Consider the following 10,488-nt stretch of genomic DNA (forward strand, 5'->3'; position numbering starts at 1 on the left):
TAATTACAAAGACTTTGAAAGATTTCGAAAGATCCTCTTCATTTCTAAAAATGAAACATCAGTATCTATGATACGTAAAGTTACAGGACATTTGAAAGAATCGTTGTTAATATCCACGACTCGTTCCAATTTTTCGCCAAAAATTGTCTTAAATCGTGAACGATTCTTTTTGTTCGTTAAAAGTAACAGCGAGATGGAAATATAAAAATCGGAGGATCAAAAGATTGGAGATAAACTACGCTGGAAACGTAAACGAAACGAATCGTTTAAAATTCCTCTTCACCGTCGAACAACGTCGATATCGTCTCGAAGAAAATGAAAATCAAATTTTCAACGTAACGTCTGTGCCCTCCGCCGAGTAAGTAACCAGTGACCATCGAAAATATGTTGCACTTTTCGAGCAATTCAACGTATCCCTGTTCCATGGATCCCTTTCTCTTGGTCCCTGGTTATCTTGCTCGGTCGAGCAACGCGAGAGATGACGTAGCGAAGTAAATGGAGTGGACAGCGGGCAGCATATGCTTTGTGCCTGGTCCTTCTACAAAACGAAACCACCCCACGGAGGAATATTTCGCGGTGGTGTGCGCGAAATGTCGGTGCGTTGAACCGGAAGCGCGAGATAACATTCACCAGCCGCCGGCCATGATTTATACGACCGGCCGTAATCTATAGAGATTTCGACGTAGTCCACCGTCCAGACTTTTAGCTAGAAACTCTACTCGATCTCCTGGTGCGGTAGAGTGCTCGTTCATCGAATTCTCTTCTCGAAAAGCATAGAATAAATTGATTGCACAGCGGAGGAAAATTATCCGGTTGGCAACTAAGTTGTGGTGGACGATGAGACGCGTTGTTGGTTAAGTTAATAAGAGACAAATTAATTCCATTAACTAAATTTACAGATATTTTCAAACGTAGAATACAAAGTTAATCGCAAGCGCTGCTCGCTTGATGATATTTCTCATAAAATCGAGCGATACTGCGGTATTATGGTGATTCACTCGACTGACTGACGTAGTCCACCATCCAGACTTTTAGCTAGAAACTCTACTCGATCTCCTGGTGCGGTAGAGTGCTCGTTCATCGAATTCTCTTCTCGAAGAGCATAGAATAAATTGATTGCACAGCGGAGGAAAATTATCCGGTTGGCAACTAAGTTGTGATGGACGATGAGACGCGTTGTTGGTTAAATTAATAACGAGACGAGTTAATTCAATTAACTATATTTACAGATGTTTTCAAACGTAGAATACAAAGTTAATCGCAAGCGCTGCTCGCTTGATGATATTTCTCATAAAATCGAGCGATACTGCGGTATTATGGTGATTCACTCGACTGACTGACGTAGTCCACCATCCAGACTTTTAGCTAGAAACTCTACTCGATCTCCTGGTGCGGTAGAGTGCTCGTTCATCGAATTCTCTTCTCGAAAAGCATAGAATAAATTGATTGCACAGCGGAGGAAAATTATCCGGTTGGCAATTAAGTTGTGGTGGACGGTGAGACGTGTTGTTGATTAAATTAATAACGAGACGAGTTAATTCAATTAACTATATTTACAGATATTTTCAGACGTAGAATACAAAGTTAATCGCAAGCGTTATTCGCTTGATGATATTTCTCATAAGATCGAGCGATACCGCGGTACTGATAATAATCGTTATGGTGATTCGCTCGACTGATTGACTGACTGATTAACTGACTGACTGTTGGAGAACATGGTCGTCTGTTTATACCGGTCGAGGGGGATACCTGAAGGTTTAAACTTGTCGCCGGTTGTAGGTTGACGTAGCAGCGAAATTGCTTTGTCCAAAGTTTGTTTATTACCCTTATGCGCGTCGTACAGTGTTAATCCTCTGTGACAAAACAACTACGTCGAAACGTCCTATGACGCATATGCCGCTACAGGTCAATACCACCTATGACAAAATCACTTAGTTGCTAACCCAACATTTCGAAAAATACCTGCAATAAATAAGGCGAAAGGATAATTCAGTGTAAAATTTTCTTCCATTACGACCTCGAGCTGGACGTTTGGACGATGAGAAAGAAGCAAAACAACCGTATCTCCTTAACAGATTAGGCATCTCCGAAACTAGAAAAAGTTGGGAATAAAAGAAAAAGGAATATAGGGGCTAGCGATGTCACGTGGTCTTCGATCAATGGAAAGAAGAGAATAAATTGATAGTTTGTCGAACGGCGGGACGTCCCCTAATATTTCCGAATGTAATCGAGGGGGTGTACACGTACTTCGAGAAGCAAGGAAAAAAAGGAAAACTAGAAAGTATCGGTGAAAAGGGTGAGGAGTGGATGAACAAGGCAGGAGAGAAAAGGGGGGCGAAAAAAGAAAAACGAAAAAAGTTGGACAATGCAGTTACGATTCAGGATGGAGAGGGCGAGTGGACGACACCCGTGTTCCGGGGGTATTTTATTGGCTGGTTTCCGTGGGGTGGAAATTCCGTGTAATGTATGAGATGTTTGCGTGGACTCTTTTTAACCCTCTACCCTTGCATACGTTAACTATCTTCTATGCGCGTTTTCGCTTAAACCATCCCTTTGAAACAGCGTATTAGATGAATTGCGACCAGACGTCGACGGATAAACGTTCGTGCAAAGATTAAAAAACATCGTTGCAATCGATGATATTCTTGGTCGGAAATCTTGAAACTACTTTTTAGAATTTTATAGTTGAAATTGGTGGTATTTCTTTCGGGGGAAATAGAACAACTCTTTTCCTATATCTTTGTAGAAGAAGATGCATTTTTCTATATTCTCATCTTCCGTACCCTGCACTTGGACATTTCATTGTAAGCTTTCTGTAAATGGTAAATTGTAAGAGAATCAAAGGGAGGCAAATTTGTAAAAAATTCGAAAAGGCAAGTAGACAGTTTCTTCGACGGACTCGTGATCGACCAACGTTCCGTTTCTGATAACCCTTCGGGTCGTGTGATCCAGTTGAAACGCAGAGTAGCTTTCATTGTTCGTGGATCGGAACCGGAAACGACGTTCCCTCCTTATCAAAATTTTTTAGAAGTTCCAGCAGGACACGTGTCGATAATATATCGGGGTGCAAAGACACGTGACCGGAAGAAGCATCCTAATTGATATTGATTCGACGATGTGCCCTTCTCAGTCGGCCCTTACATCGGCCAATGCTTCGAATCCAGAATATCAAATAATAACATTTTAATACCGTTTCAAGATATAGCGCTTCTATTCTTTGAATCTTTTTTTTTTTTAACTCCTTACTTTTTCGTTCGTTTCCTCGTAATATTATCAATGTCCTAAAATTCGTTAACTATCGTTAATATTAATAAATATTCGTTATCATCGGGTATAATATCCTCATCGAGAAAAAGGAGAATTTTTTGCTCATGAACGATTGCTTCAGAAGGACGTTTAGCGTTCGTTCAGAGTTTGATGTACGCGTCCGACGGAAATCTGAATGTCCGTTCGTGTTTGGCCAGTAGGGGAAAAGAAATTCCACCGAAAGTTTTTCAATCCCAGAAGTTTTCGGGTTGGCGCGCGTGGAACGCCGGTTCATTGTATTGTTAGCAGTTTGAAAGAAATCTACGGACGATGAACGGTCGAACAACAATTCGAGGATGCACGTGCAAATACGCCGATCTTCCAGCTTTTCGATCATCGTCGCGGCTTTAACCTTGATGCGAAGAAACCTTGAAGAAACTGTATCTTCCCTTACGATGAATTTGTGGTAGTTTTTACTCGCGCGATAGATAGAGATTCGTTAATTTTAAATAACAGATAACGAACGATATTATAAACTGTCGAGACATTTCTTCGCGTCCAGTTAAAGGAAACACCCGATAGGACAAGACGCTTTGGCTATTTGTAAAAGCTGTTGATAAAAAGGAAATTCGATTTTTCAACGAGGAAAGCATTGACCGAAGAAAATAGGAAAAGAATTGGACGAAGATGAGGAACAATGATTACCGCTCGTTCTGCAAGAAGATGGCATCGTCGAACGAGTCTGAAAAAGCGAAGCCGAGTGCAGAGTGTACTGGAATGTTGCCAGAGAGTGTGCATCGCTCGAGATGATAAGTCTTTTGCGGATGGAAAAAGTCGCGCTGCTACGGCTTGGTAGATTAATCAAAGCAGAAATTCCGAGCGTCGAGCGACCACCGACAAAGCATATTCCCTCCTAAGAATGGATCGTTTCCGGTTCCGCTCTCTTTATGGTACATTGCGGCTCAGCGATGTATTAAGATTACTTAATCAATAAAACCAGGCACGGAAAACTAATTCGTTTTTCACCGCCCGTTCAAACGCGATTATCCTTTCTTCCTCTATGGTTACCAACCATCGGAAATGCCGGACAATTTTTTACCTTCTCCTTTTGTCTCGAAAAGTGATCGTAGCGACGGCGAAATAGAGTCCAGTTACGCGACTTTCATATTGTAATTTACGAAGAACATCGTATTCGAAGACTCTTCGTGGTAAGTAAATTCGATTAAAATTTATAATTAAATTTCAAAGAAGTTGCATTTATATAGCTGTCTCTCTCTTCCATCTTGAAGAATAACTTGATGTATCGTAGACAAATTTTTGTAAACTCCTATGTCTTCCCGCGATATTTTCCGCGACGCCTTTTCTTTCTTTGTTTCTTCTGAAAAATTTCTGTGACGTCTCTTTTCGAAAACTATATATCGGTGAACAGGGTTCAACCCCGTCGCTAATAATCGAGAGGGTGATCGCAGATATCGAGTGTCGATGTTTGGTCACTTAACTGTGACTAACGGCCTGCTAACCGGCGTTTAAGCGAGCTTCTGTTTGTTTAACACGTGTTTAACCATTTCGTGCACGCGTCTTGTACAAACACGTACCTCGACTTTTCGTTCCCAAAGGAAGGCGCGTTCGTCCCATGGCAAACATGGAGACAGAAACGGGGAAACGTTCTAAGAAGACGCGTAGGTGAACCTTGATAGATTCCAGGCCGTAATTGTAAATTATTATACGTTGGACTTTGTGTTTCATTAAGCTAGAAGGTGGAAATTACTTTATCAAATTTATCTTCGATCTTATGCCACGATTGCGCGTTAAAATGCAAGAAATCTGCGACAGAGCAGATCTGTTATTTTTCTAACCGTGGAAACATTTGCTAACGCGATAGGGCTGTTGAATGGCTCCGGAGGACGATCAACACCCCTGTAACATGCAAACTCGCGTAAATCAACGTGGACAAGAAGAGAAAAACAAGGTGGAGAAGGGAAAAAGAAGCGGAAAAAGTTGTAGCAGCTTCTTTCTCACCCGTTTAAGCAGATTTAGCCGCGAAACCAGGAAACGTTTAAGAGGGTGAACACCCTTGCGAGGGAGCTCGGTGCAAAGTAGTCGAGTTTAAAGGACAAAAAAAGAAAAAAACATCTCCTTCGGTAAAGCCGATACAAATTTTTCTCTCCATCCTTACTGAACGGAACTCTATTGTACAGCTTGGTATTGGGATTTTGGAAGAGGGGAATCGATATATTTTTCTATTGTAACGATCTATTTATTTTCTTTCTGTTGCAGATCTTTGAGTTACAACATTTATTTAGGACCTTTTATGTAGCGTTTGATATAACGACGATCTCTTTCTATTTCTTCAAACTGAAATATCTGAGTAATTCCCTTCTCACAAATTATCGTCGCTGATTAAAATTCCTACATTTCCAGAGAAATCATTTCCAATTAAAACGAAAGATATTCCCGAAGCGTGTTTGCCTTAAACTCCTATTTTTAAACTCCTTAAATTAAAAGTGATATCTTAGTTCTAGCTGCTAATATACGTTGTTCGTAGTACAATACAGTAGTATTACAACAAGTAGTACAACAAGTTCGTGCGATTTTCTAATCTCACGAAACGAAGATGTCTCTTCTCACGGCTATGTCCACGTAACGTCAACACCTCGGTAAATCGTCGTTAATAGGCGTATCAGGATCGCGTGTGATTTAAGGTCGGCCTGTAATCGCGATTAAAGGGCCGTATCGGGGAATACGCGAGCTCGACCACCACCAGCCGGAACACCCTAATTTCGCGGCGGTGCGTCCACTGACCCTCCCACGCCCCATTAGGGTCGTTTGGCGCCGTGACAATGGGACGCACACGCGTTCCAGCCATTAACCGATGGTTACGCCGATACACGGACACGGGAATCACCGGCTATGACGACAGAGTGTCACTCTGTCACCATATTTCCCGCGATCTTATCGCTTTCCTCTTTCCCATCTTCTTTAATACAAACGATGGTTCAAAATTTCGCCGACTGTGCGATGTACGTGTATGAAACGTCGTTTCTTCAAAGTTTGAAATGTAATGGTCCAATATCGCTTATCGCGTTTTCTTCTATAGCCCATCGTCGGTTTTACATCGGAGACGAAGAAATTTCTGTACAGGGTTTTTCGCTTAGTATTTTAGTAATTTTATGGACGAGAGAAATTATGGCAGTACAAAGTTGGTTGATTCGCAACGTCGCTATGATTCGTGACTTCTTTCAAAGTTGTATCTTTTCTTGAGTGTTCGAGACGAAGAAATTTCTGTACAGGGTTTTTCGCTTAGTATTTTAGTAATTTTATGGACGAGAGAAATTATGGCAGTACAAAGTTGGTTGATTCGCAACGTCGCTATGATTCGTGACTTCTTTCAAAGTTGTATCTTTTCTTGAGTGTTCGAGACGAAGAAATTTCTGTACAGGGTTTTTCGCTTAGTATTTTAGTAATTTTATGGACGAGAGAAATTATGGCAGTACAAAGTTGGTTGATTCGCAACGTCGCTATGATTCGTGACTTCTTTCAAAGTTGTATCTTTTCTTGAGTGTTCGAGACGAAGAAATTTCTGTTCAGGGTGTTTCGCTGAGTATTTTAGTAATTTTATGGACGAGAGAAATTATGGCAGTACAAAGTTGGTTGATTCGCAACGTTGCTATGATTCGTGACTTCTTTCAAAGTTGTATCTTTTCTTGGGTGTTCGAGACGAAGAAATTTCTGTTCAGGGTATTTCGCTTAGTATTTTAGTAATTTTATGGACGAGAGAAATTATGGCAGTACAAAGTTGGTTGATTCGCAACATCGCTATGATTCGTGACTTCTTTCAAAGTTGTATCTTTTTTCGAGTGTTCCAGATCATTGGCATTTTATGTTCGGGAACTTTTAAATCTAGGATCGATAATTCTTAAAAATTTGAGGTAACGAGACTGGTGGATCGTTAGAAAATACAATAAATTTCCAAAGTCTGGAGGTTACTTTGAAATTCAGCGAGATTCGAAGAATCACCAAGGTTACTATGTATAATTTTTAATTGTTGCAACAAAATCGGCCCATTTAAATAGACGATTTCATCGATTTGCAAAGCGAGTGCTATTCTAACAGGCAGTTTTCGTTCCTCCGAGTCTGCTCGTATTTGGAAACCTTGTGTCCACGTTTAACAGGCTTATTCATGGAACATCGAACCGCGTATTGTATCTTAATTCGAGTAAACGTCGGCTTACAACGAGAATAGCGTTCACTGTGTAGCCAGATTTCGGTGAAGAAATATTCGAACGATATCGAGCGGCAAATCAATGCACGCGCTGACGCCTCGCTTCAATGCCGTGTTTTCATGGACTTCGAATGGACAGAAATCCCGTAGGATAATCTTTACCCCCTGGTAGAGTTCCTTTAAGCTCGTTTAATGCTGCACCATACGATTTTTCGTAGAAATCTGCGAGATATCGCTGCAAGCACGAGCTCATCTCGCAAATTCAATTAATTAAAGACAACATTTCCTAACAAAACATCTGAATCTTCAAATTTATCTTCGAACGACGCGTAAATCTTACAAGACGATCATCTGTATCTATTTGCTCTCGAGACGAGACTCTGTATCTTTTGTTACGCGAATCTCAGCGCGCTTCAACATGGTGTGTGCTTGTGTTTCCAAGCTGATGTGCACACTGCACACGCACGTCTATGGTACGCGTGTGCACAGGGGGTTCGTGCAACGAAGGGGTGGAAACGAGCCCTGAATGCTCACCTGGGCAAAGGCGTGGCTTTCGCGACAGTGGTCGATAGTGCTGCTACGACGCACACCCCTCCCCAACTTTCTAGAGGAAAAAAGAAAATCGCTGGCTCAGAGAGGGAGAGAAGGTGGTGGAAACCCGAGGACTCGGTAATCGAGGCCGTGATAAGAGCCTCCGCCACGATTCTTTCGTGAAACGTCGCTTGATCAGCTGCTTTTCAACACGATGATTACACGTTATTACCTTTTTGACGCACGAGTAGGAACGAATAGAACGACGATGTATCGATAAACTCGAAGACTAGAAAATTTGTAATGTTAGAATTTAATCTTAAAGTTAAGATTGATAATCTGTGGAAGACACGATGTTTATGTTAAAATAATATTCAGTGATATTTATTAAACAGAACTGCAGAACCAAATGTATATAAGCGAGTGATATAATTAACAAAGTATGCAAGAATACTGAAGACTAGACGTAGGTAGTGACCCATAATCCCTTAAATATTTTGAACCCCACTATAAGTAATGAGTATGACCTGTGTAAGGTCCTGTTCAAACGCCTGTGTGGGTATCTGTGCCTATGCGTGTAATATCGTTGTATTCCAACAAGCAACCATAAGTCTTTTCTTTTTTTTTTTATTTTGGTTTTTTTACAATTTGTCCTTATGGACATTTGGTAAAGTGTTATATCTTATTGGTGATAAAAAAATAAAATAAAAATAAATATAGCATGTGGGTGGCTACCCCCAGCGGGGTGCCAGCTTCGTTTTTTCTAAGTTATATCTTTTATGCAACCGTAAGTCTTTTCTTTTTTTATTTTATTTTGGTTTTTTTACAATTTGTCCTTATGGACATTTGGTAAAGTGTTATATCTTATTGGCGATAAAAAAATAAAATAAAAATAAATATAGCATGTGGGTGGCTACCCCCAGCGGGGTGCCAGCTTCGTTTTTTCTAAGTTATATCTTTTATGCAACCGTAAATCTTTTCTTTTTTTTATTTTATTTTGGTTTTTTTACAATTTGTCCTTATGGACATTTGGTAAAGTGTTATATCTTATTGGCGATAAAAAAATAAAAAAAAATAAATATAGCACGTGGGTGGCTACCCCCAGCGGGGTGTCAGCTTCGTTTTTTCTAAGTTATATCTTTTATGCAACCGTAAGTTGATGAAAATTACAAGAATCGCTGGAGGCACGTTCTATCCTTAAAATCATTTCCTTGTATTGTAACATAATGCTTTAACTTCGTCTCTTACTTGCTTATTTCGAGCAATACGTTATCGTTGCTAGTAAAATGCAAGTAACATATTATCTTACGCGAGAGGCAAGAAAGATGCTACATCTAGCGAAGAGATACGAAAGATTCTAAATAAGCAAAATGTGAAATATATGCGAAAGGCCACTCCACACGACTTCGCGTTGGAGTTTATAATCGGCGATTCACGAAAACTGAAAACAAAAGGAGACGATGTGTTAGGAAGGGAGAGTGGAGAATTTGAACGAGCAAAAATGCGAAGAATTGTGGCCACGATAAAGAGGAGAAACGATAGGAAATCCACTAAACCTCGGTCGTGATATATTTTTACGATGGTGACCATCGGTTGGCTTCGATCCAACCGCGATATCGTTAACAACCTCACTGTCGCGGCTCGATTTTCTCCTAACGATACGTGTCTCTCCGTTCCAGTTTCCACCCTGTTTTCAAAACTATTTTCGTGGCTGAAGATATTCGTGGGTAAAGAGAAAAAATATCGAGAGATTGATTCCAAGTGACGGAATTATTCGAGAGGTTTCATCGTATCGATGATGTTAAATTCCGTGAAATCGTGAGTGGAGAGTGGCGAAGGCGTTTAAAGTGCAACAGGCGTATTTCAGAGAATGAATGCAACCTGCTGTTGTAAAGTAATTAGACGCTAAGGAGGTGCTTTCTTCGAGCATTTAAGATGTTGCTGAGGAGCCGACGCGACGGTGAAAGCTTCCGACGAACGTAAAATAGGCGACGGTTGAACCATCGTTTCAAAGAAAATCCATATCGAGGAAAAGCAAAGATATCTTTGACGAAGTTAGGCGAGTCGAAATAACGTTACTTAGTCGTGAGATTTTTCAATCTCCTCTGCAATTTTTAGTTGTGTTTATTTAAACGCGAATCTTCTAAATGGCTAGAATTATTAGTTGCCTGTTCTTTGAAATTTCACTCGAATCGTTTTAGCTTTATCGCGAATTAAACGTTTCATTTATGTAAATTGATTCGTAGCATAATTAGAAACTGCAAAATTTATCAACCGCGTCTCGAAGGATTCCAGTCAAGCTTTTTAAAAATTTCAAATTTAACCTTCGATTCTTTGCATAATATCTATATTGCAAAATATGAAAGATAATATTCAGCAAAAATATTATCCAGCTAATTATACCTTGCGTGCCCTTACAGAGGGTTGGGCGGGTTCTTTCACGGAGATCCGACGTAAACACACTGTGTCAGCGTTATGCCAGGCAAAGT

The sequence above is a fragment of the Bombus pascuorum genome, chromosome 4, assembly GCF_905332965.1.
Source record: "Bombus pascuorum chromosome 4, iyBomPasc1.1, whole genome shotgun sequence".
NCBI lineage: Eukaryota > Metazoa > Arthropoda > Insecta > Hymenoptera > Apidae > Bombus > Bombus pascuorum.